The 24,766-nt window shown below is 42.1% G+C and overlaps 1 protein-coding gene across 1 annotated transcript in view; it reads right to left on the minus strand.

Annotated features, from left to right (window-relative positions):
* Window positions 1-24,766, minus strand: part of FAT4 (FAT atypical cadherin 4) — a 123,874-nt gene that overhangs the window by 79,609 nt on the left and 19,499 nt on the right. The gene's annotated exons all lie outside the window — the stretch shown is intronic.

The following is a 24,766-nucleotide window of genomic DNA, read 5'->3' on the forward strand; positions in this document are numbered from 1 at the left end:
GCCAGAAATATGAGTCAACAATAGTAAGTTGAAGATTTTTCTTTTTTTTTTTTTTCTTTTTTTTTCAATCTTAGGTATTTCCTTTCTGCTTTCCACAGTGCACTCTGCTCTGATTTTATTTATACTTCAAACTCCTTGGGGCAGAGGCAGTCTGTACATTCTAAAGCTGAGTTCACAGAAGAAGGTAGCATACTGAATTGTCATCCTTGCTAGCACACACTGAATGCTTTCTCATCATTTGACCTAAGTGTTGTCCAGGAGGCTGAGCCCACTGGAGTAAAATGTGTCCCTACAACCACAGTCTGAAAATACTGTATTTATCAAAAAACAACAGAGTTTGCATTAGCTCCTGTTCCTGCAATCATTCTTTAAATCAAAGAAACAAAACAGAATCAGCAAGACAGGAAATATATGGATTCAGCTTTTTCCTCTCAGGCCAACATGCCAATTATTACACTTGGTTAGGAATCTGAAAGCTAAAAGGTGTTCCCCTGGGTGTGTGCATTAGCAATATGGCAAAAGTTTAAACACTGTGTTCCACAAGGTGGAAATAACCAAGGTAGCTCCACAAACTAACTGACCACTAGGTTTACAGTGATGAAATAGAAATATTTTTGAGCACATGGGTGTGAAGTGGATCTGTGCAGCACTGGGATGCTACTTCTGATGGCCTATGATTACAGGATATTGGGAGAAGAAAAGAAGTCTGTTAATTTTCTGTACGTTTCCCACAATATCACAAGTTTGGAGTGTTTCTCACAGCATTAGACACATCCCAGGAACTCACCAGCTCCAAAGCACATGAGCTGCTGCCTGTGAGCTGCCTGCAATGGTCTGATTAAGTGCAAGGTGATGGGAGCAATAATAATAACAGTTCAACAGATTATAAGCATGTTCAGAGTGGAGGGATAGACTAGGTCAAAAGCAAAGAGCAATAAAATTTGAAAATTCTCCTTAACTTTACCCAGAGCTGCAAAATGAAAAAGGCTGCCTTGTGCTGCATTCAAGTTCTGTACCATGCAGTGTTTACTTTCAAAAAACTGTATCTGATTTGTTCAAAAGCTGGACTTCATTGCAAGAAAAATTTTTGGGGGGGGGATGTAATCCTTATGCACACAATTACTTAAAAAGATTTAAAATAAATAAGAAAAATTCTACAGAGGGACATGTAAGAATTTATGCATTCCTCACATTTTTTATTCAAGTTAAATTTGAATAATGAGGAAGCAGCCATTTAATAAGAAAAGGCAAATCTCAAATAGGCAAAAACAGTTTGGAGGGCACTCATAGAGATTTTTCACTGCGAAAAACAATGAGATTCAGATGAGACCCCAACAAATAGGAATGCTGCTTCTGGGAAAGGAAAATCACCATTTCCAGTATGATGGTACAGAGGCAGGGTCCAAGGGCATTGCTTCTCATCAGGACCGACCAAAATCCAGCACTGTCCTTTTTTAGCCCAAATAGCCAACCTTTTTTCTGGAAGACTATTTTTTGCAGCACTGAGAACTGATCATCACCTGAAGTCTTGGAAGAGGATAGCACAGTAGGTAAATGCTGCCATCTACACATGGCCAACTGAAGGCAGCTGTGCCAGGCTTGGCAGGGAAAATGCAGGGAAACACTGCTCTGTTGCCCTCCACAACCAACTATCAGAGGGTTTATACAGGCAAACCAGCATTACAGGCAGGAGGCACATCCTGGACAACATAAGTCCCACAAGAAAAGTTCAATATTATCTAAATCTGTAAGCAAGAAGCACACTGAAAGTTTGGACTTGCAACTACTGTGTCAAAAAAGTCTCGTCATTGAATTATCGCTTTCTTCTCCTGACCCACATGCACAGATTACATTCTGCAGTATCTCAGCTGTCAATTAGACGTTTATATGACACTCCCAATATATTTTAAAATAACATTTCATACGGCAGCTGTGTTTACAGAAGGAAATATTTTTATAGGGCTCTTAATAACAAATGTCTCCCCTTTCTGCAAGGCTGTCCTTCATTCTAATTACCCCTTTCACTCTCTTGATGAAATCTGTCTCTGGTAGACACATTATCATCTGTAAAGTTCAGAGAACATTAATCATCTCTTTTGGCATGCCACCTGTAAAGGACATTAGGATTTCAAGCTTCAGTTACATCATGTGACAAAACATTCACAAAAATACAAATCATTACCTAAGATTGAAATTATTAACCCTATTTAGGTGACAGAGTACATGATGGAAGATAGCTTCTTCAACTTCTAATCAAAGAAACACACCAAAATACAATTTAAAAAGAATAACTAAGTAATATCTCAGGTTTGGTTGGGCTTTTTCCTTTGTGAGGTTTAAATCTATTTGCTGTCTTTCCCTAATATATGTATACATATCTGAAGGAATGTTTCAAAATCTGTGCTTTAAAAGCAATATTAACACTCTGATCTACACACTGGTCTAATATTCTTATACCAAAAAAGACAGCAAGAGGTGAAAGCTCTCCCACCTTAGACTTCACAGATTTGATAAGAAACTTCACGCTACCTGAATAAAACCTATGGCTCACTCAGCCTTTACTTAATGACAATGGCTTCTGAATGGGCATTATTTATTTATTTAACTCCACTTTGACTTCTTTGGGTGATGTATTGCTTTCCCTAGTGTTACAGTGGTACATGAATATTTTAACAACCCTTGGTGTATTTTACACTGAAGAAGATGCTCTGAGAAAGGCAGCCAGCTAACCAGCTTCTGCCCAGGTTTTTAAACTGTGAATTTCTGTTGTACCTCCCACAATGCTGTAAAATTCAACCTCTTTTACCCATGCACAGATGCAGCAGCTGAAGAACCATAAATTAAAATAAAAAGAAATATTTTTGTGAAGCTTTCATTACTAACAGAAATGATGACCAAAAAAAAAAAAAAAAAAGATTCAGAAATGAACCCAGGGGCCGGAAAAACACAGCCCTTCCTGAGACTGAGACACATCCTCTTGACTGAAAAAGGGATGGACATAAAGAAAGCAGCGGTGGATAAGGAATGAATCTGAAATCTCAGCTCAATATTGGTTTTGGCAACCCTTGTTCTTGCCAGAACAATGCACTGCCCTGGGCTGCATGTGCCTTAACACACCACCAGAATATCCCAGGTAAGTATTTGCTAGAGAAGCACAAGTGGCTGGAAGCAAGCCATTCCTTCTTCTTCAATCTTCTGGAAAAGAGGAAAAAGGGGGAAAAAACATCTTGTCTTTATTTGTTTAAACCTACCTAGAAGGTTTATAGGACTCACAGCTATTAGCAGGGAGAAAGGTAACACACCACAAAAGAACCTCCTGCAATTGACAGCAATTCATTTGTAAACACCTTAATTGATTTTCCAGCTTAGAACACATTTGTTCCTATTTTAGGGCACTGCAGCTTGAATTGCAATTTATTAATTGTACTATACCATGGCTCGGCCTGAAATTTCAGTATGTCTGAGTTATTCAACCCTGCTAGGATTAGCAGTCCTCAAAGCAATGCCAAGGCATTACAAACACAAAAGAAGTAAGACTGGAAAAATCTGGAAATCAGCTAGCTGGTTCATCCCCATGCCCAAAGAGAGGATCAACTGTACCTGTGGTATCCCAGACAGGCACTTCTGCAAGCACTCTGAGAAATATATATGCTAAGAACTGTTTTACAAACTCCCTGGACATGTCTTTACAAAGCATCAGTAGCTTTGCCATTAAAAAGTTGTCCAAGTGACTAAGCAATCCCTCCCTTGATGCACCAAGCCCAAAATAACATTTATTTTGCTGTCCAATAAAGAGATGGAGCTGCAGAAGCCATTCTTTCATTGCTTTCACTGCTATGCAGCAGCATGAGAATGCTCATACTCAGACCAAAGGTTCACCTGCTCAGGCCTTCACTAGTGCAGTAAGAAGAGCTCAACTTCAATTCTGTACAGCTACCATTTGTGAAAGAATCTATGAAGAGCAGGTATAGAAAAATTTCTTAAGTAAAATATATCATATTGCTGGGGTTTGGGTTTGTTTAGACATGGCACTGCTGGGTTAGTGGTTGGACTCTGTGATCTTGGAGGTCTCTTTCGCCTGAAATGGTTCCCTTATTCTGTAATTAAGAGTGAAAAGGCAAGTGTAAACCATGGAAATAAAAAAAGCACTGGAACACGTGTAAGAATAAATCCCCCCACACTTCCCAGCTCCCAGCCATTTTCAGTTCAAGGATTTTTTGAGCAGGATGTGGTTTCTATACATTGTCCAACGTTCCCTTGAACCCATCTTGACTTCCAGCACACACAATGCTTTTTGGCGGGCAGCTCTACTGTGCAGCTCCATCAATTGTGCAGAGAACCACCTCCTTCCAGCTCTTCTGGAGACAAAATAAGTTTTTAGCTTCTTATATCACTTTTTTTTCTTTAAACCCACACGGTATGTGCTGTTTCAAGTACTGCTCTGATAGATCAAGTAGTCTTACACTCATCTTGATTTCCCTCAAGACCCAGGAAAATGATTTTGAAAACAGGATCAATGCCTCAGCAGAATTTACTAACCGAACACTGGATTAGGGTAAACTCTCCCTGGATCTACGGAAATGAACAAATGGATCTACCAGGTGTACAACTGTTCAGTTCTTTGCTGTTTCTTGTGATAGGTCCCCTGCATCCACAGCCTTGACAGAGAGGCCAACCTACCAGCACTTAACACCCCTAAGCAGCACCAGGAGGGACACTGCCAAACACTGCCCATGAGCAGAGCCCCAGAGGCCAAACCCTGTTCCTCAGGGCAGAAAAAGAAAAATGAAAAGAAATGAGAAGTGACAAAGCCAATTGTCATTGCCTCGTTATTTACAGAGAGGTCTTTCAATTGCAAAAACGTCTGTGTAAATGCAGTCCCAAAGCTCAGAGGGTTTTTTACATCTGCACAGGTGAGTTATGCTCATATAATGCTTTTTGTGCTGTCTACCTCAAAAAATAACCTAACTCACAAATTACAATGGTTTTCTGTTGCAAATGGCTGTTTTTCTCTCCCCACACAGGATATTGGTAAGACAGGAGCACATATGAGGAGAACTACCTTCACAGCTCACTCACACAAAAATGCCACAGAGATTAATCTCCAGCTTCTATATTAAACAAACAGGAAAGGTTAGAAGCAAAACCAGGCAGTGTTGGAAGTTTACAGATGATGCTAGAATTTTGCTCTTTGGGTGCTACTTCTCTCACTTCTGAGCTCTCCTGCTGGTGAAACAAGATCAGCTCTTCAATAAAAAACAGCTGGCTAAAGCTAAACCAAGTCATGACAAATTATATTCATACAGCCAACATCATTATATAAAGGAGAAAACTAAAATCTACCTCCCCAACATCAGCATCTGGAGGTTTTCCTTAAAACTACTGTGTTTAAGGGTATGATGGGTAAAGGACCAACACTGGAAAAAGTCACCTTTCTACCAATGGTTGGCAACAGCAAAGGCCATGGTGATGTCAATTTGTGGCTTCCTATTTTTAGTTTCCTGCTTCTGGTAAATGAAAGAGAGTCACGTAAAAACACAGACTATAACAGGTTGCCATGTTTTGTAGCAGATATTCAATGTCAGAGGTCTTGCACTAGACTTGCAATGTTTTTCTAAGCAGATTCTTCACGCAAATGAGTCTGTAACTGGATCTCATCTTGTTCTAACCTACTATGAAACTGCCCATAAGGAAAATAACTGATATGAATAAAACCAGGCGAGGTTTTCCTACTTGTGCTGGAGGCAAATAGCTTTTTAGAAAAGATGAGGTATCTCTGGGACACATTTTAATAAGCAGAGGAGCCCTGTAGCCTGTGAAAGCCAGGGATCAGGCTGGACGTTGTGGTGGTCTCTTTCAGGCTGATGCTATTCATTGACTAATCCCTTCATCATGGCCATGGGAGATGGGCTTCTGGGCAGCAGTACACCACAGAAAACCAACCCTAAATAAATTTGTGTAGAGCAGCTTCCATGCTCAGTACCCAGCTGATCTTTGTGGAGATTCACAGGAGAACTATGAATGAGATACACCAGGGAATCTTCTCCGAAACCCAAAAATCAATACTTAAGAGAATAAACAGCCACTTCCAGAAGATATTTAAAAGCAGCTATCAAGCAAATTACACATTAAAAATCTATGGAGCTGGTAATTAATTTCACAGGCAATGAATACTTTAAAGGCCACCACGTGTGCATCCAACTTCTGAGCATTGTGCAACTGCATGTTGGACAAGTGTTCCTGGAAAACAATGCCCTTGCTGCCTGACCTGCTCAGATAACCTCCGGACTCTTAGCACCCCGTGCCTATCTCCAGTGTACAGTCAGCAGTGGCCTCAGAAACAAAGCAGACTGCTGAATAAAACAGCAAGGTGCAAAGGGTGAATTTGTCAAAGCACACCACTGCTTTTATTTTAGCTACACAAAGACAATTCTGTTCTCTGAGACCAAAACGGCTCCTGCCCCCAGCGCTGCCAGGGCTTTCTGAAGTTATCACTCTGGGTCTCCAGCCATCTATCTGTGCACGTTTCAGTAACCTTTACTTCTGCTGAATAACTCAACAAAGCAAAGATTTGCTATTGGCAATCTCTAATCTAAAGGAAAAAACTAAAGCCTGCATTTGGTTTATTAAAACTCTCAGAGGGGAAAGAAAATATAATATATCTCTCCTCTTTGACCTTATTTGGGACTTTGCTTTGGGAACTGGCAGGAAGAAATCCAATGCTGTCCAAAGTTTTGATTATGGGGAAAACAACTGACAAAATTGCACGCCTAAGGGTTAAGACAACAGTGACAAATAAGAGCTGGTGACATTGCTGATGACAATCCACTCTGAAAGCCCTGGCAGGATGGCAAGGACTGCATGGACAAAGAGAGCCTACGCTGCCCAGGGTTGAAAGGACACAATGGACTTCAAGGAAAAGATGTTTATTCTTTGAGCATGATTGTAAACTCAACGAAAATGGAGCTCTGCTTTAAATCCTGCCTGGAGGCCAGGTCAGGCTTCAGTGTGCTGAAAGAACCTGACCAGCTCATGACTCTAATCTCACCCACCAAAGACAACTCGGCCAGTTGTTTGCCATCATCGTTTTCCTTTTCAATACCTAAAACTATTAATCTGCTGCTTCAGGTCTATCAGGAGAACACCACAAGGCAAGGCAGGACAGCACCACAGCACTTCAAAACCACACAGCATCAATCTTCCCTCAGCTGCAGCCTGGCATGAAACTGCACTGACATCATGCAACCTGGAGCTTCACAGAGAGCATAAAATTTAAAACAGAAGCCGTAATAGGATACGTTTCCATTTGCAACCCCTCCGCATTTAATATAGGGGATATTATCCTCCTACCCTGTGGCAAACTCACTAGGCTGGGGTTTTTTTTCATTCTTGATCTTCATCCATCGAGCAAAATGTCATCAGTGATGACAGTACAGCTCTTGGTAAAGGAATGATGTGTTAGCTTGTGCTCCCTCTGCTGCTCCTGCTGCAGCACAGCAAAGCACAGCTGGATCCGACCTAACGATCCCTGGGGGTTCTGCCCATCGCTTCAGTCCATTTCACTGGTTTTCCTGCACTTTTCTTTTTTAAAAGCGGGAGATTTTAGAACAGAGTACTGATGTACGCAAACATGTAGGGTTTTAAACAAAGGAATCTCTGAGATGACAGATTCAGGTGGGACTCTAAGTCCCTTGGGATCCCAAAATCCTTCTGGCCCTGCTGCACAGAGTTATCTCCTCTCAGCGGGATGCAGAGCCAGTTGAAGGGTGTATGAAGGACCAGCACTCACAAACCCTTCATCCTCTGCAGGCTGCTGCCGTGCCACGGTGGCACATTCCTAATGTGGCAGTCACAGGCAGCCCGACTTTCTGCCTTTGCCAAGGACGTGCTCCCTGCAGGGCTGCTGAATCTAAGGGAGAGTGGGGAGGGAAGAATGAGTATGAAACTTTAGACAAAGGGTAACCAAAAAACTATGGTTGGCCATTAAAATGTAAAGATTGGTAACAAAGTGTAAGGAAAGAAACATTGCTCCAGAATTACAGCTCTCTCAACCCAGGTACAAACAAAGCCTTGGAGGAGATGGTTTGGTCACTGATGGTTAAGCATGTCCTTGGTTTTTACAGCTTGAACACCACCAGTTAAAACAAGTGGTACTAACTAATACCACCAGCATCCCTCAGACCCACAGGAAGACTAAGATCAGTAACATTTTTTCCCCTTTACTCATAGTACTTTATCTAGAAGTACCCAATTGTGTCGATTGACATAAAAAAACTAATTCTAGGAGAAACACTGAGAAGGAAACAGGAAGAATGTCCCCGATGAAGAAAGGCTGGGCAAGCACACATATATACATTCATTTGCTTGGAAACCAACATCCTGACTGTCTTGGTAAGTTCAACAATATAAATAGTCTATGTCTAGTAAGCCTAGCAGTGAAGGACAAACTTTCTATACATATATTTTTGCTTGGTGTGGGGAAAAGACTTCCCTCGGTATCTAGGATTTTTTTAGGATTGCAGGTTGGATAGCATTCATTTTTTCCTTGTTTGCTTGCATTTTTTTAAAAAGTAACTCTAACTCACAATTCTGATTAATAACTCATAACTCACAAGGTGCTGTGATGATGGAGAAGGCAGCAGCAGACCTGTTTGTGCTTCAACGGGGTGGAGAATGACAACCAACCCTACTGCCATTGTCACCATGAGCCTTATTCAAGTAGAAGCAGGCAAAAAGACATGGAAACGGTCAAAGTTACAGAGGTAAGCCAGTAAACAGCAAGGAACATCCATTACAATCAATGCACATTAAACTAAGCAGGAAGAAACTGATATGCAAACTATCCACAATAAAATGTGAAATTCACTTTATACATCTTCCCTTCCTGGAGAGAAATTGTGCTGACAGAAAAGGCTGGAGGTTGTGCCTGAAGTTTCCTAATCTCCTGCTTTAAACTAGATGCTGAGCCCTTGCACTGACCCGGTGATGCTTTATATTTTTTAAATGGAAGTGTATATAAATAATTTCGCTAGAAATCTATTTGGCAGTCAAAAACAAGGGAAGGAAGCCTATCATTTACTGACCATAACTTTAAAAAAGAGAGGGTGTGTGAATGTATGCTTCTTTGATAAATCTTCCTCCCAAGTATACACCCATATCAGCATTTCCTCCTCCTGCCGATTTCAGAACAAAAATGTGCAGTCTAAGTGAACTTCTATTTTATGCCACAAAAACCTATCATTCGGTGGTTAACAAAGACCACTCGGCATCTGTTTTTCTAAAAGACAGCTAACCAATCCCTGTAATTCAAAAAGACTTTTTCTCATCAAAGCACCACAGGAACACCGCGGAAACATTTCAGAGCTCAGCATACAAGATGTGGGCATTATGTGCGACACAAAAGTATTCTGGAAAACTCAAGGCTCTGGTATGACACTGTACAATTCAACTTTTTGGCACACTCTCCTTCCACCATCATCTGAAAACCATCTGAGATAACCTCTAAAGAAGATCTGGGCAACGGTCTCCTCTTCCCTTCCTTTGTCCCAACAGAGAACTGTAATCTGCTCTTTGATTTCTTTTGTAAAACAGGACTACAAAGGAACAGCAAGGAAAAAAAAGCCTGTTTGAAAACAAGGCAGCCAGACACCCAGCAAGAGCCTCTCATCCAAGCTTGAGGGAATCTCACAGCTGGCTGCTGCCACATCTCCCTCCAGATGGCCATGGCTTCCGTCTGCTTTGGCCATCACCTCCATCTTCTGGCTTAGACAATAGCAACAGGTGCAACAACACCAGCAACGTGAACAGGACAGCCCACGGAATGCGCGTGTTTTCTGGTGGAAGGGTTTAAGTGATATCCCAGAAGTGCATGCTTGATAGATATCGCAGCCCAGAGCCACGGGACGACACGCAACCTCCCGACACAACAATCCCTACGGCTTTTTGACCGTGATAGTTGATAAATGCAGCCAAACTATCACACTGGGGGCTTGGCAGTGAACACAGAAAGAATACTTGGGGTGTAGGACCAGGCTGTTCCAGGGTGCCAAACAAAAATACAGTCTTCAGCTGTTCTCCTGTTTCCCACTTCGGGGTAACTACCCACCCCCAAGTAAAATGCCACCTGTTGTCCCCACTCTTTCCCCACAGAAGTATCCCTGACAGAAAGACCAGACAGAGCAGCAGCTGGGGAGGAGCCCACAGCCTTTCACCTTTAGGTTACCACCTGGAGACACCAAACAGGTATCCGATCCCTGGAAACCACCCCCCTCTGACACGTGGATATGGGTCAGCCAAAGCACACCAGTCCTTAAATTCCAGAAGGCACTACAGCTACAAGGAACCCTTTTGTACTTGCGAGAAGAGCAGAAGACAATGTGTGTTTGCATATTTTCCATAATTCAACTGGCTAGTTTCTGTAGGTCGTTTGTTGCCTCTTTCCATCATCCCTGATGTGGACACAGCAGGAACATCTGCAATCCAGGCGGTGAGGGCTGAGAGTCAAGACAAGGGCTGGAAACACAAATATGAACTCATGCCTTGCAATTAAAAAGATAGATGATACCAACCTCACTCCTATATGAAAAAGGCTGGTTATTACTAAAACTTTTTCCCTGTCAATCTGAATTTATTACTTAATATTTACTTTTGAACTATCATATTTCCAAAGCATATCTCACAAAAAAACCTTGCCAAATATTTTCTGTCTTGAATTCCTGAAAGAACACGTTTCTGTGCTTTCCAAACTATGGTCCCTCCTTAAAAAAAGTGGCCCATGCAGAAGGAGGAGAAGTGCCAAAAGCATACATGGACCCAAAAAGAGGAAAGGTAGCATTTTCCTTGAAAATGAAGACATGTGATGCAATGCTCTGAGATCTAGAGGGGGAGAGGACTGGCACAACCATGAAGGGGACAGTAATTTATCGTACTGCTGATAATAGAGCATCAAATGGAATAACAACACAGGGCCCTGACCTCTCATTCCAAGCATACATCTTGGCCAGAGGAATTTGCGTCCGGTTGTATTGTCCTGCTGATGGAGCTCAGCTTTACATAGGAGCTCTCTGCATTTTTGGCAGCCGCTAGCAAGTCATCCTGATTTTTCATTTTCGTAAGTGTGCTGTCAGGAAACAAAAACAAGCCAAAAGCCCAAGTGTCAGACTCTGTGGAGTAACATATGCACACAGAGGAGCTTGGGGAAGCCAGCTCTAGTCAGACCACCACACCTCACTGTGGCCTTCCAGGACCTGAAAGGGACTTGCAGGGAAATGGGGACAGACTTTTAGCAGAGGCCACTGTGACAGGACAACAGGCAATGGGTTTAAACTAAAGGAAGGCAGATTTAGACAAGGCATAAGGAAGAAGTTGTTCACAATGAGGGGGGTGAGGCACTGGTAGAGGTTGCCCAGGGAGGTGGAAACATTCCACCCCTGGAGGCATTCATGGCCAGGTTCTATGGGGCTTTGAGCAACCTGGTGTCCCTGTTCATCGCAGGGCAGGTTGGCAAGATGACCTTCAAAAATCCTTTCAAACTCAAACTATTCTATGATTTTCTATGAGCTCATTTGGTGGGAATGGCTGAACTCCACTATACCCCCACCAGGCTTACTTTACTTCTCTCTCAGGCACCCATTTATACCTGTTACTGACTTTATAACCCAAGCTTTGCTTTTTTTTTTTTTTTTCTTTTTGTAGAGGAAGCAGCAGTTCTGACAGGCCTTTAGTTGCTTTTCATTGTAGTTCTCCTCACTCATCTATTTCCAGTAAAGCTACATTTCTGCCTGAGCCACAGCTCACCCAGACATCCAGCTGTCAGCACGGCCCAGCTAACTAGGAGGGACCTCAGTGATGCCAGGGTGACAGGGGTTAACTCCTGTGGTCAGGCCTCTTTTTGTGAACTATCCGTCACAAGACTCCCTCTTGCCCACTGAGCTGCTTAAAATAACTTTTCTCAATTTATATGGGAGCAAAGATTAAATGACTTCAAAAGAAGCTAATACTAGCAGATGAAAGTAAATAATCTTAAGGATATGTGAAGGAACTAGCTGTTTCTTTGATTACTGCAGGGAAGGAGGTCCCCAGCTCCATCACTTCATTAACATCTGAGATTTAACAGTGTCTAAAGGCCCCCGAAGCCTATTCACACCCATCCCACAACAAACTCAGCAGTAAATGACAACCCCCCTAGGAGGAAGGTACATGCCTTTCAAAACCCAAGATGCAAACAATATCCACAGGATATGAACCCTCCATCTTCTACCATTTATATTTTATTTATCATGCTTCCAAATCCCAGCTGCAAAGCTGAAGAGAGAGAGATGTGGTTTCTCATTAGCGAAAGCAGTAAAACCTGCAAGAAGGAGCTGTAAAATAATGTCCTACATACCTGTCTGGAAAACCCCTGGGATACCACATAAACTAGGATTGGCTGGTATTTTTCATTTAGCTAAATATGAATATGAGTTTCCCTGATCCACCTCAGTTGTACCCTTTTGTTTTACTATCCCAAATTCATTCCTGCCTCCAAATTCCTTCCCCCTGGGGAAAAGTTATAAACTTAATCCTGGAGTTTGCTTCACACATCATTTGCAGCTTGTCAATGGGCTTTTGAATGTAGCTGTGTGCAGAATAACATTAGCTGGGGGAAGGGTCTAGAGAGTTTATTTTGCTAATGGAAAGGGGAATGACAGGACTAAAAACAAGTTTTGTGTTTTGCTTTGTCTTTTTTAAATTAAGTTAATAAAAAAAAATTTTGTATGACCATGTATTTTTTTCTGCAATATAAGTGAGTATAAAAATTGTTTTCTGGTCCACACTTAGTCAATTTTTCTGTTACTACTTTCAACCTGTAGGATAGAATTTGTTAAATTATAGCTTTTCCTCCATTTCTGACTCAGTTACACGGTAGGTTTTTCTTCTGAACAAATTACCTCATGGCTCAGTTCAAAACTGATACATTAGAATGCGGTCTGCAGATACAATCTGCCATGCCATGGAAAAAAACTTCCTCCGAGCTTCAGTGCCTGGTAGCAGTTGTGTGATATCCCTGACTACAGGCAAATTACTAGCTGGAAGTACTGGGCTTAAGAAACAAATTCTTGCCTAAACTGCCTGCTAGTTATGTGATTTGGGGTTTTTTGTTTTTAATTTGTCATTCCTGAGAGCATTTGTGTGCCTTAACAGTTTGTACCATTAAGAAACCTCCTCAAGAGCAGACTGTTCTCCACAAACATTGAAGGCTTAAAGCTGTAATTTCTCTTAACATCACACACACTTCCTATCAAACAAATAGGAATTTTTTGGCACTCTCTCAGGAAACACCTTCCTTTAGGGGGAGTTAAAAAAAGAAGTTATCTTAATGCCCCTGCTACATGTAAGTTCAGGAAGCGCACATCACATCACACAGACCAAAACCAGAGTGGAGTGGCATCTGATAAAGCTTGAGGGGCTGGATTACAGTGTCTTGTTAAACATCAGGCTTGCTTGTGCCTCCAGGCTGACTCCTGCTCTCGGGACCACAAGGAGCTGCTCAATTTACAGGAATTCCTCAGTGGGATTTGCCTAATTGTCCAGGGTCAGTTGCTCCTCTCTGCCCCCAGTGCTCCCAGGTTGGGTACCAGCCTGAGGGATGCAGGGACACCACTGGTGGCCACCTCCAAGGCTGATGGGCAGCTGATGCCCTGCACAAGGAAGGAGCTGTAAGCCACGCAAAGAATGTGAGCACGATCTGAAATCCCATTAAAATGGTTCCTCTAGCTATCATCATTCCCTCTCCCAAAGCTGTGGCATTGCTAAAGATTACACATACAAGTTCTTGTCTGTTATTCCCTCAAGCAAGGCCAAATTATCCAGTAACTGGTATTTCCAGTTCATTGCTGAATAAAGCAATGAAAAAAAACAGACAGAGAAGATCCAAGTCATGGAGAGGAGAGGGTGCAGAAGCAGCACCACCGTGCGTGTCGGCAGGAGCACCGCCACAGCACCCACCTCATGTCCCAAATAATCCAAAGAGAGAGACACTGACAAGGAGGCTTTTGATCCACTTGAGGTCCACAGCACCCACCAAGGAGAGTGTGTGAGACACATCACAGACCAAAACCACTGCACGGTGCAAGCAGCCCGGCTGCTCCTCTCCGGATGCGACCGCGTCAATCACAGGAAGCAGCTGCGGCGCAGGCAGCTCTTTGACAAAGCAGCCCGACTTTGGCCTGCTTGCCCGTGCCAATTTTAGACTGGTTTACCTCCACAGAATAATGAGACATGAGAATTGTGCTGGGCAAGACCTAAAAGCTGCTTTGATTTGTAAGGAAAGCCACAGTGGGCCATCGTTCACAAAGCACAGCCAGGCCAGCCACCCCGAGTGCCTTTGGCCAGACTTGCAGCATCCACCCAAAACGTACAATACTTCAGCCTGCTCTGCACTGCTGTGTGCCTTCTAAAAGGCAATTTACACAACTAAGCCTTTCTGTGAAGGAAACTGGAGCACGACATGGTTTGTTAGCTTTCCCTTGTGCATTTTTGAGAAAATATATTTCCCATGGACCAAGTGCATGTGTGGTTAAAGAGAAGCTCTGCAACCACTGCATTGGGACCAAACATGGAATTACATACAGGCCTGACAGAGACTCATTTTAGTCTTGAAAATGAACAGTGTGCAATTAGAGCAACACTGTAGAACTACGAGGTGGCTCCTGCAGCTAGAACAGAAATTCCCCTGTCCGTACTGGACCACACTCCACTGGTGTGCAGGCACTATCAGTAAAATGTCAGTAGGACTTTAAAATGATACAAACCTAGGGGACAGCACTGGAGTGAGACTCAGAAGACTCACTTTGGTGTGTCTGTGTCTTCCCATGATGCTGCTCATCTTGTGAATGGTAAGGATGTTGGGATCATAACCTGCACTGTTTTCCATAGGTGGAAAGATCTCTCTCCCTGCTGGCAAGCCAGCACTGCCAGTTTGCTTCCCAAGGATTGCAACAAAGCGCAGCCACTCATACAAACAGGCTGTCCCATGCTAACTAACATTGCCAGGGAGAGTTTGTCTCTTCTTCTTGAAGAGATAACACTAACAACTTAATCCAATTAACACAGCACAAAGCAAGAGTCTGTAATTCCAGGGTGGATGTGCTCTAATGCCTCCTATGGTTTTAGCGAAAGGAAAGTTTGCACTGGATTAAAGAAAATACTCAACATTCATTTTTGCTTATCGTGGAGCAAAGCAACATATAGGAATGCATGAGCCAACAGAGGCCAAAAGCAGGGATGATGTCTATCCCTTGTGCACAACATCTTTGCCTGCTTTGAAAAAATGCTACGTTTCTCAATGATATCACTAAATTACTGGCTTGCTTTCCGTTTGAAAGATACTGCGGAGTATCTCTGCGGTCCTTAAGCAATCATTCTGACCAGCTGCCAAGCCACTTAATCACTTACATGCATTCGAAATAAAAGCTGTCTAACTTACAGGAACTACATCAGCTCAGTTGCCTATCCCAAATTGCAGGGAGCAATGTGGGCCTTTATTCTAATAACGCGCCGAGGAAAAAAGTTGAGAAACTACACAGAATCAGCTTGTTCATCACGATCGCGAAATCCCAATTGCAACCAACAGCAATGAGATTTTTACTGACTTGAGAAAAATTACATTTCTGCAATATCCAACCACACAACCACTAAAGAAAAAAAGTGCCAAGAAACTTGGGAAAACCATCAGTATGAAAGTTGAAGATAGAGAATAGATCTACTTGAGGCCTAGCATAATACAAACAATGGGAGTGATAAATCAGAGATTCCACCCTTTCAATGTGCAAGAGGTTAGAAAAGGGTAGAAATACAAAATACCCAGGATTTCCAAAAAGTCAGAAAGCGTGGGGTGCAGGAAGGCCAGCAGTGTGGTCTGGAGCCTGGGGGCTGGCAATGAAAACTCTCACTTTTTGTAGTGGGACAGAAATGAAGGTGTGATAAATCATGTTAATTAGGAATGTCTAGGAATGGCTTTCCACCCTAACTGTCCTGTTGGAATAATTTCACTACATATACACAACAGGTTGGATCAGAAATTTTTCATTCCACTTCAGACAAAAGGGCTACGACTTAAGAAATACACGGCGTGAGAGCCATGATGTTATGAAACAGCTTGCTACAAAAATGGCAACTGCCTAAAGAAATACAAAATCTTCAAGAATTAATTTTTCATTTCTTGTGCCTTCAGTTCTTTTCAACTATTACTGTATTTAATGCAGCATCACATTTGTCTATCTACACCATGGAGCACCACCATTTGTCATCTTAATACATTAGCTCTGAATTCAACGAAAGCAGATTTTCTTTCTTTTTTTTGCTTGAATGACCAGCAATAATACACAGCTTTCTCTGAACACTCAAACATCATCTTCTCCTGGCCTGATGTTCCTTTTTTAGTCAATTCCTTGCTGGGTTTAGAGAGCCACTGAACTGCCAGAAAGGAGGGAGGCAGCTATAGGAACGCTGCAAGGAGAGGGAGTGACCTGAGAGCATCAGGTTTGCCAGGACATGCAGGTCGCTGGCCCACAAATCAGCTAAAAATGCATAATCTGCCGGACGAGGTGGTAAGATTACAGATCAGAGCAATTACAGCTGGAAGCTGCTTCCCAGGACTAATTGATTAAGGCACCTTAGGTCTAAGCTGAGGACAGCATTTGATCCGGTAGGTGCTACGGAGAGCACACAGGACCCACAGAGCTTTCCTTGTGGGATCCAGACTTGCTCCTGGATCTTCCAGCTGGAAGACACTCAGTAAGAGGTACAGCAGGCAGAAGGCACTTGCTGCCAGAGTCCTGTTCCTGTGCTGCCCATACAGCTGCCTTGAGCTTCCAGTGCACCAGGGCCTCCAGATACCTGATCCTTCTCCTTCCTTTGCATCCTTTCACCCCCACCACATCCCAAGCACAGAGAGACTCCCCCTTCCACCTGGACTGAGGAGCTCGCAAGGCACAGTGATGTTCCAGCACTCACAACTGCCACTTCGTGAAACACAGAACATTCATTAAAGCTCAGGAACACGCATTTCTGTTTGATTTCAATGATGCCACTTATGCCTATTAAATTATCCATAAAGCACTTTAGTTTAGCCAAACCAATTCCCCACCTCCGCCGCTTGCCTTTTTTTTGGATTTTTTTTTAACCTCCATTAAAACAAAGACAATCTGAAGTAAGTGTTTTTCCACAGCACCATCCACAAAGCAATTATTTTGCTGCAGAGATGCAGTCAGGAAGAATAACCTCCCCGCGGTCTCTTTGGGAAGGCAGGAACTGAGCGAAGCCCTCAGAAAGCCAAACTTTCAGCTCCCATTCTTCCCACACACATCTCAAATCATCTACTGCATTTCTTCTGCTCATTTGACTTCTAAAGCTCAAGCAAAGCGGGGATTCAGATAAAAGACAGCGCTGGAAAAGAAAAAAGAAACAACTCAGCCACTTCCTATAGTGATCTTTGTGCAGCACTAACCCCAGGGTTTTTTGGATGCTGGGCAGTGTGGGTCGGTTTGCTTTCAGCCAGCATCAAAAACCATGGACTTTGCCTTGGATTGCTGTTCTGTGCCTTTGCACAGAACAGTTCCAATTCAGAGCAACTGTGTAAATTAAGGGCTGCATGTGTGAATAGGAACTCCAGCTCTCTGAAAAGGGAAATACAGCTGATGGACCTCACAAGAGTTTAAAAAAATGAAAAATTTAAAGAATACTTCCACAAGACCAGCTGAGCAATTAATGACAAAACAAATTTAAAAAAAGAAGCCCAAAAATAAACAGTAGTAAATATTGCTTATTAAAGGAAGTAGCGCTTCCCAGAGGAACATCATATACACATCTAAACAAAGCAAAGAGCTTTCATATGTTTGCATATCTTGATACACACTCACAAGCCCACTATGGGCAATTGAAAAGAATTAATGAAAATTTGGCTGTAAGATCAGGCTATGAAGATGTACTTAACTGTATTGTCATCTAGGAAGTCATACTCACTGAAACTGTGCTAAATTGTCTGAAAAATACAGAGAAGTAGAAAAAAGACACAGTTATTTGTTTGCAGTGAGACAAAAGCTTCAGGCAGACAGCTCCTACCTCCTTGCCCTTCCTTTGGCATCAGAGACTGGAAGGAAAAACCCAGCCATCACCTCTTGTCACCCTGCTCTCCAGGAGCACACAACTTGCAAATCTCATTTCCTCACAGTTTCTTCATTGTTTTTGGGTAAGGAAATTATTTCTCAGTTTTTTCCAGCTTCCAATCAGTTTTTCAGTTCTAAATGACCTGAACTAGCTGAATGAATTGAAGAAAACTTCTGATGTAGCAGTCAATGCTTTTAGTTAAGTGGTTAAAACCAAACAAAACAAAAAAGCAAAAAAAAAAGAAAATTATTCTGACCTTTTAGGTGGTGATTTTTCTGAGTGCAGTGGTGAAACCTTTATGACTGAGTCACACAACCAGGTGTGGGACCCTGAGCAAGGAGAGGGGTTTGCTTGGCTGCTCCGAAGGGTACTGGCTTTTTGGAGCCCAAAAAAAAGCCTGAGTGCCAAGGTAAAAGCCAAAAGGAGTGAAAAGAGTCCTCTCTCAGGAAGCATTTAAGGGCCAGACTTGTTTGTTTTGGCTTTTTCCATGCTTCCTTTACCTACAGAACCACACACAATTCTCATTTGCCTTCAAGTTATTTTAATAGCTCATGAGATTAGGCTTTAATGAATTGCAACTTCACTTGAAGTGTGGACTTCCTAAGGGAAAGAAAATATTTACTTAGAATAATAATCTTGTATCCTGCATGTGATGCTCAAAAAGGACCAAAACCTTCCTGGGTAAAACATTGAAAGAACCATCGCATCAAGAGGGAAACTTGGCTGGCAATAGAGTTGCTGGCACCCAGAGAGGGTGAGAAATAATGGCAGAGGTAGAGGGAGGGATGAGAAAGACATGGGATTAATCGGATAAAAGGAGACGAATGACAACTCAAGGTCTCGCGGGCTGTGACTGTTTTGGGAATGAGCAGGCACGAGTGAAGGGAGAAGGAGGGAAAAGTCTGGGATGCGCTGGCAGAGGTGGGAGGGTGGCACAACAAGCAGAAGATGGGGCATGCACTTTTCCCTCAGACGAGTGGGGATGAATATCCATGCATCAGCATCCAGGATCTGGAAAGGGGGAACAGGTGGATAATGTATTTACATGAGCACACCTCAGCGTCCAGATTATTTTTAAGCACAGAGTACATGTGTCAGAAGAAAGAAATCTTGAAAATAATAATTTAAAAACCGTCTTTAGTTATTGTTCTTAGCCTGTAAAACTGACTAGGAAATCTTGGCAAAACACACCTGGATTCCAAGATTTCTTTGGCGTGAGCTGTCCTTCAGCAGGGAGGAGCTCTGAAAGGGCTGACTGAGCATCCTCTATACCCTTCCACAGTACGCATGGAGGGACGTGGCACAACTTCTTCAGCTCCTTTTACAGCAGACTATTTCTCACTTTCGGGCAGCCCCTTCCATTATACTGATATTTCTCTACCACATCTCATTGAGTCCAAGCACAACACATATCCACCGCCACGGAGCGGCGGCCCCTCAGCCTGGGACACTGCAGCTACTGTTCCCTCTCTCTGGGCTTTGTTTTCCATCTCCCCTTGTTTTTCCCCAACAAGCCATGGTGCAATCCCTGCTCCCGCAGGCCCCCTCCCCAAACCCCAGCTGTCAATGCCCCCTCGCTCCACTCCTGGATATGCGAGCGCTCCGGAGTCAATCTTCCCATGAAAATCAAGTCAATGACCTGCCTTTCCCTGTTCCTTAAGAACCACAAAAAAAAAAAAAAAAAAAGCCCATAATTTTTCTTCCCCTCAGTTCTCACGTGTTGTTAATGTTCACTCGAGTTGTTAGGCAATACAAAAAGCATTAATTCCTCCAAAGTGAGTTCCCCATGAAAGATTTAATTGTTGCTGATTAGGCATAGTTTTCTCCTTTGCCACCCCCCCTTTTTTTTTGGGTTGGTGAAAAAAGAAGAGCAGAATGCAAAGATATTTTTCACTCAAAGGCCACGTTAGCCTTATTATCTAATCAAGTGGAAAGGCCTTTGTCTGTCCTGGCCCTGCCAAAAAAACAAGTGAGGCAATAAAAACCTTTAAGATTTTTCTCTATCCTTTGTTATCTCAAAAGACCCAAGTTTAGTCAATTGCTGTCACATCACTAGAAAGAAAGAGAGGAGGAAAACAGAAAAGAAAGAGAAAAGACACTGCTCTAGCTGTTTAAAAAAAAAAAAAGGGGGGGGGGGGGTGTTCTGTAACCCATGAAGAAGCCTGGTACACAAAATTGCACAGTACGTTTTAAAAGATTTGCATTTAAAAGATTGAATACAGGTCGCTTCCCTGTGACCATAGAAACATTAGAAAAGGTGGAAAATTCAGTCTACTGAACTTCAAATGACTTTATTAAAGTGTCACTAATCAGAACCCAAGGACACAAGGTTTTAGTGTTTGGGCTAACAACGTGAATAACCCTCAAAAGTCAAATGACCTTCTAAGAGCATTACTTTTTAAAAAGCCACTTGTCGACAGCGAGTTAAGTAAGAAAAACTTGATTCCCTCTAAGAAATGAGTAATCCCATGCAGCTCACAAGAACACAACTGAACTACATCTCTAAAACCAGGCTCATAAAATACAAAAATCTCCAAAGCTTTTAAAAATTATACTATGTGGACAACCAAGCATTTGGTTTCATTTGGGACAGTTTAAGACAAACTTTGAATGAAATACATGAGATATTAATTTGAAGTTAATATCCACATGCAATAAAACAGGGATGAGGACAAATATCTAACAAGCTTCATCAGGAAATGGTGTTTATCCATGTCAGCAGTGCCAGAATACAGGTATGGACACTGAAAAAACACTGAAAGTGACAGCACATCTGTCATTAATCAGAAGGCTACCTGAATCACAGCTCAATTAATGTATTTATGCACCTGAGGCATCATCACTTCTATCAGACAGGCATCACCTCCAATTCGGTTCTGTCTCCAGAGTTACAACAGATGTTCTATGCCCAAAATTTGCTGTTCTCCCAATACAACCCCCTGCAGCTCTGGGCAGCTCTCCTGGTTCATGCAGCAAGGATTTCTCTCATAGACATCATCCTTTTGAGTCTTAACTCCTGCATCTTCATTCCCTTTTGACTATTCAGATCTTTGCTGTGTCTTTTATACCAGTTTAAAATCCTTTGGGTGTAGGAACCACCTGCTAGAAACAACCACTAGTAACAGGAAAGTATCCTGTAATACGGATTGAACAGTTTTAGAAGTTAACATTACACATCAGAGCCAAGCAGGTCGCTTTCAGAACTAACATCACCTAGAAGGCAGCAAAAATTTAGTTTGCTTATTGTAGTGTCTTCATTATGCTTCAAAACAGTGCAGTACAAACATTACCCACACAGATTGTTCCTTTTCAGTAGCGAGGTTATATTCTAGTGATGCGGGCTCTTGAATTACACCAAGCAGCAAGGCAGCACAATATCTGATATGGCTCCAATCTTTAGGGATCCTTCAGTTAAACGTAGTATTTCAAAGTCAAATGGATAGAAAACTTCCTTTAGACATGACCATGGGCAACAAACACCGGGGGATCTCTAACCTTCAGCGACCAGGTCCCAGCAAATAGGGCAGATGCAGGGGTTTCAAGTGCTGGTACAGATAACTTTGCCACAGGGTGTGCTTCTAGGTGACTTACCTCCCAAACTACAGGGGAAAAAAAACTGGCAGCCTCTATTCCAAACCTGCCAAACACAAACGTGTAAAGCTCATTAATCTACACTAACAGGTGACTAATATTTCCGACACATTTTGGGTGAGCTGTCACGGCGCAGACTGAGTAATCCCCTTAGCGTGACAGAGCCCAAGTTGGGACTCATGCCCAGCATTGTAGACCTGCCCCAGAAGTTTATCCTTCCCTACAGTCGCCTTTTTCCGCTTCCTTGGTAATTTTCCTGGGCTGTGACGCAAGGCTGCAAGGAACACATCATAAGGAATATTTAAGAGCTACCCATACATTATCCTTAGGTGGATATATCATCTTTTTCAGGGGCACAGCAGCAACACAAACGCCAGTAGCAGCCATGAAATACTTCAAAGGTGATGATACAACAATTATACCCGTTTCTTTTATTTCCTCTACGCAATATATAATGTACACTGCTGTATCCAAGATCTTCCACCCCTTGATACTACCATTTGGATTGAGATGTTTATCAACATAAAATGATGTCTCCAACAGTCATCTGTCAACATGAAAATTCTCTTGAAGCCTTTAAGGAGAGATAGAATTCTTCCTCCTCTGCACATACTTTTTTTAGCTGACACAGGGGCACATGTACATGACAGACCCAAATGCAATGGCTGTCATAAAGGTTTGGCTCTCACAAATGCATGAAACAGTTATTTAGTTTCTTCTTCCACCCAACATGCATACTCTTATCCTGGCAGGAATGCCCATCAAACCCTGGTGAAGGGAGCAGTTTAATTAAAAATAAACACACACCAAAAAAAAAAAAAAAAAAAAAAAAAAAACTCTTAATACATTAATCCAAATGCAGACAATTCCATGCACTCTATCCTGCATTATACTTGAGTGGCTGGGTTCAGTGTCTGCCCAGGTCTCACATAGCTCCATTTCCTTGCAGGCAAAACTTGGTAGGTGCACAAACTTTTAATAAGATATTATATCATATTAATAAAGGTAATTGATGCAGTCTTATTATTACTAACAATTGGCATAGAAATTCTTTTAAAGTTTCATTGTTAGTAATCCTTTTACCCTAACAATTAAGGAAATCTTAAATACCAAATTAGGTATCATACATAACATCTCCAGAATTAATCCTCTGTATTATAGACAAAACAACTGGTTGTTAAACAAGTGTTAAATAACTACAATATAATGAGTAGCTCCAAGCTACTTATTTCTTAAATGTCAGTGAACAAAGGTGAATGTTTTTAAACTGACTCATGCAAGTAATCTCACTGGAGATGAAAGCTCTATAAACATTATTTTTTTTTTTAATTAGATCACTTCTTTCATGGGTTTACTTGATGAATATCCTTAATTTGAAGTATTTGGTAATTAGCCTGGTCAAGGACAGTGCTGCATTCATTACTACTTTTTACTCTAAAAAAGTTTCACTTTAAATAAATAAATAAATAAATATTTGCTCTGAAAGGGTAGTGTTTATCCCATAAAGTCTCAAAGAACAATAAATAGATATTAAAACAGTTTAATGCCACAAGTGCTAACTCTAAATTCAGACCAAAGTAGGACGTCAGTTATGGGATTAAATTACAGGAATGAAACAAAAATAAAATGTTATCACAGGAAAAGCAATGTACTTGTTATTGCAACTCGACTGTGCCTTTGATTAATGTAGAGAAGCTCCACAGTTCCAAACCCTTGTAAGATTTACAGCATAGGAACAAACCCTTATTTGTGCCACTGAAAGATGAGGCAGAACTTTCAGGAGCAACAAATTATTTCCCTGCTTGCAGTGGAGGCCAGGTGTAACACCAAAGGTGGAAGATGTCTTCCTGAGACCAGCAAATGTACAAGAAAAAAAAATGTTGAACTGATTTGGATTTGGCCAGGCTGGATGGGGCTCTGAGCAACCTGGTCCAGTGGAAGGTGTCCTTGTCCATGATGGGGGAGGTGGAACTAGATGGTCTTTAAGGTCCCTTGCAACCCAAAGCGTTCTCTGGTTCCAATCCATAAAAATCTTTGGTCAATTACTTGTCCTCACAGTAGCCAAACACTCAGCTCTTTTTTTGCCTGTGCTCTTTTCGTGTCAGCAGGACAGTCCCACCTTGGTCACTCAGGCCCTGAGCAGCACAGTTACGAATGTAGCACATAAAGGGATAACAGCTAAGGCACATAATCCCTGGGTAACAAACTCGGCCGAGTAAAGGAGACCTTTCTGCTCTGCCTGTAAGAAACCGCAGGGATGGATGCCCTGCGCCGCTCGCTTACCAAAGAGATGCCAGGGAAGTTTTTCTAAGAAAAGAACCCTGGTTCTTAAAAAATTGCACTGCTTCAGCAGTATACTCACAATGAAAAGAGAATTCTCATTTGCATCAGCTTTAAGCATCCATGTTCTGGCACTACAAAGCCTATGGCTGATAAAGTACTCTTTCTCCTTAGCAATAATTGTAGTGAAAATGCAAAGATCTGGCAAGATATTTGCTTCTGAAATACTTCTCTATTACCATGGAGAATTTGGAATATCCACCACTGCACTGGAACAAAATGAAGATAAAGGAGCTTGAATGCTACTATTATTGTTAGGATTTCTTTCTTCTTTTTTTAAAGGCTCCGTGGATTTCAAAGGGGCAAGAATTAATCACAGAAATAAATCAAATACTGCTGCCAGCAACAGAGCAGGAAGAAGTGTTAAAAAAACAATAAATGCAAATGATTATTCAGTCTCATAAACACATACATAGATAATTAACAGTTGGAAATTAACATGGGGAGTGTAAGTCCCATGGGTGCCACCAAAGACAGAGAAAACTTAGAGGACAAGAAAGAACAGAAAAAGAAATAGTACCTGTCTGCTAAAGTAAAGGTGCTTAAATGGATCAGAGGCTCCACCTCTTTCCCTGGGGAAGGTGACACATCCCATTTTCTTGCCCTGACCTCGTCTCCCCAGCTATCCTACATGAGGGTCTCTACACTCTGTAACTGGATATGGGCGTTTACCTGCTCTGCTGCCAGA

Source organism: Corvus moneduloides, chromosome 5 (genome assembly GCF_009650955.1).
Source record: "Corvus moneduloides isolate bCorMon1 chromosome 5, bCorMon1.pri, whole genome shotgun sequence".
NCBI lineage: Eukaryota > Metazoa > Chordata > Aves > Passeriformes > Corvidae > Corvus > Corvus moneduloides.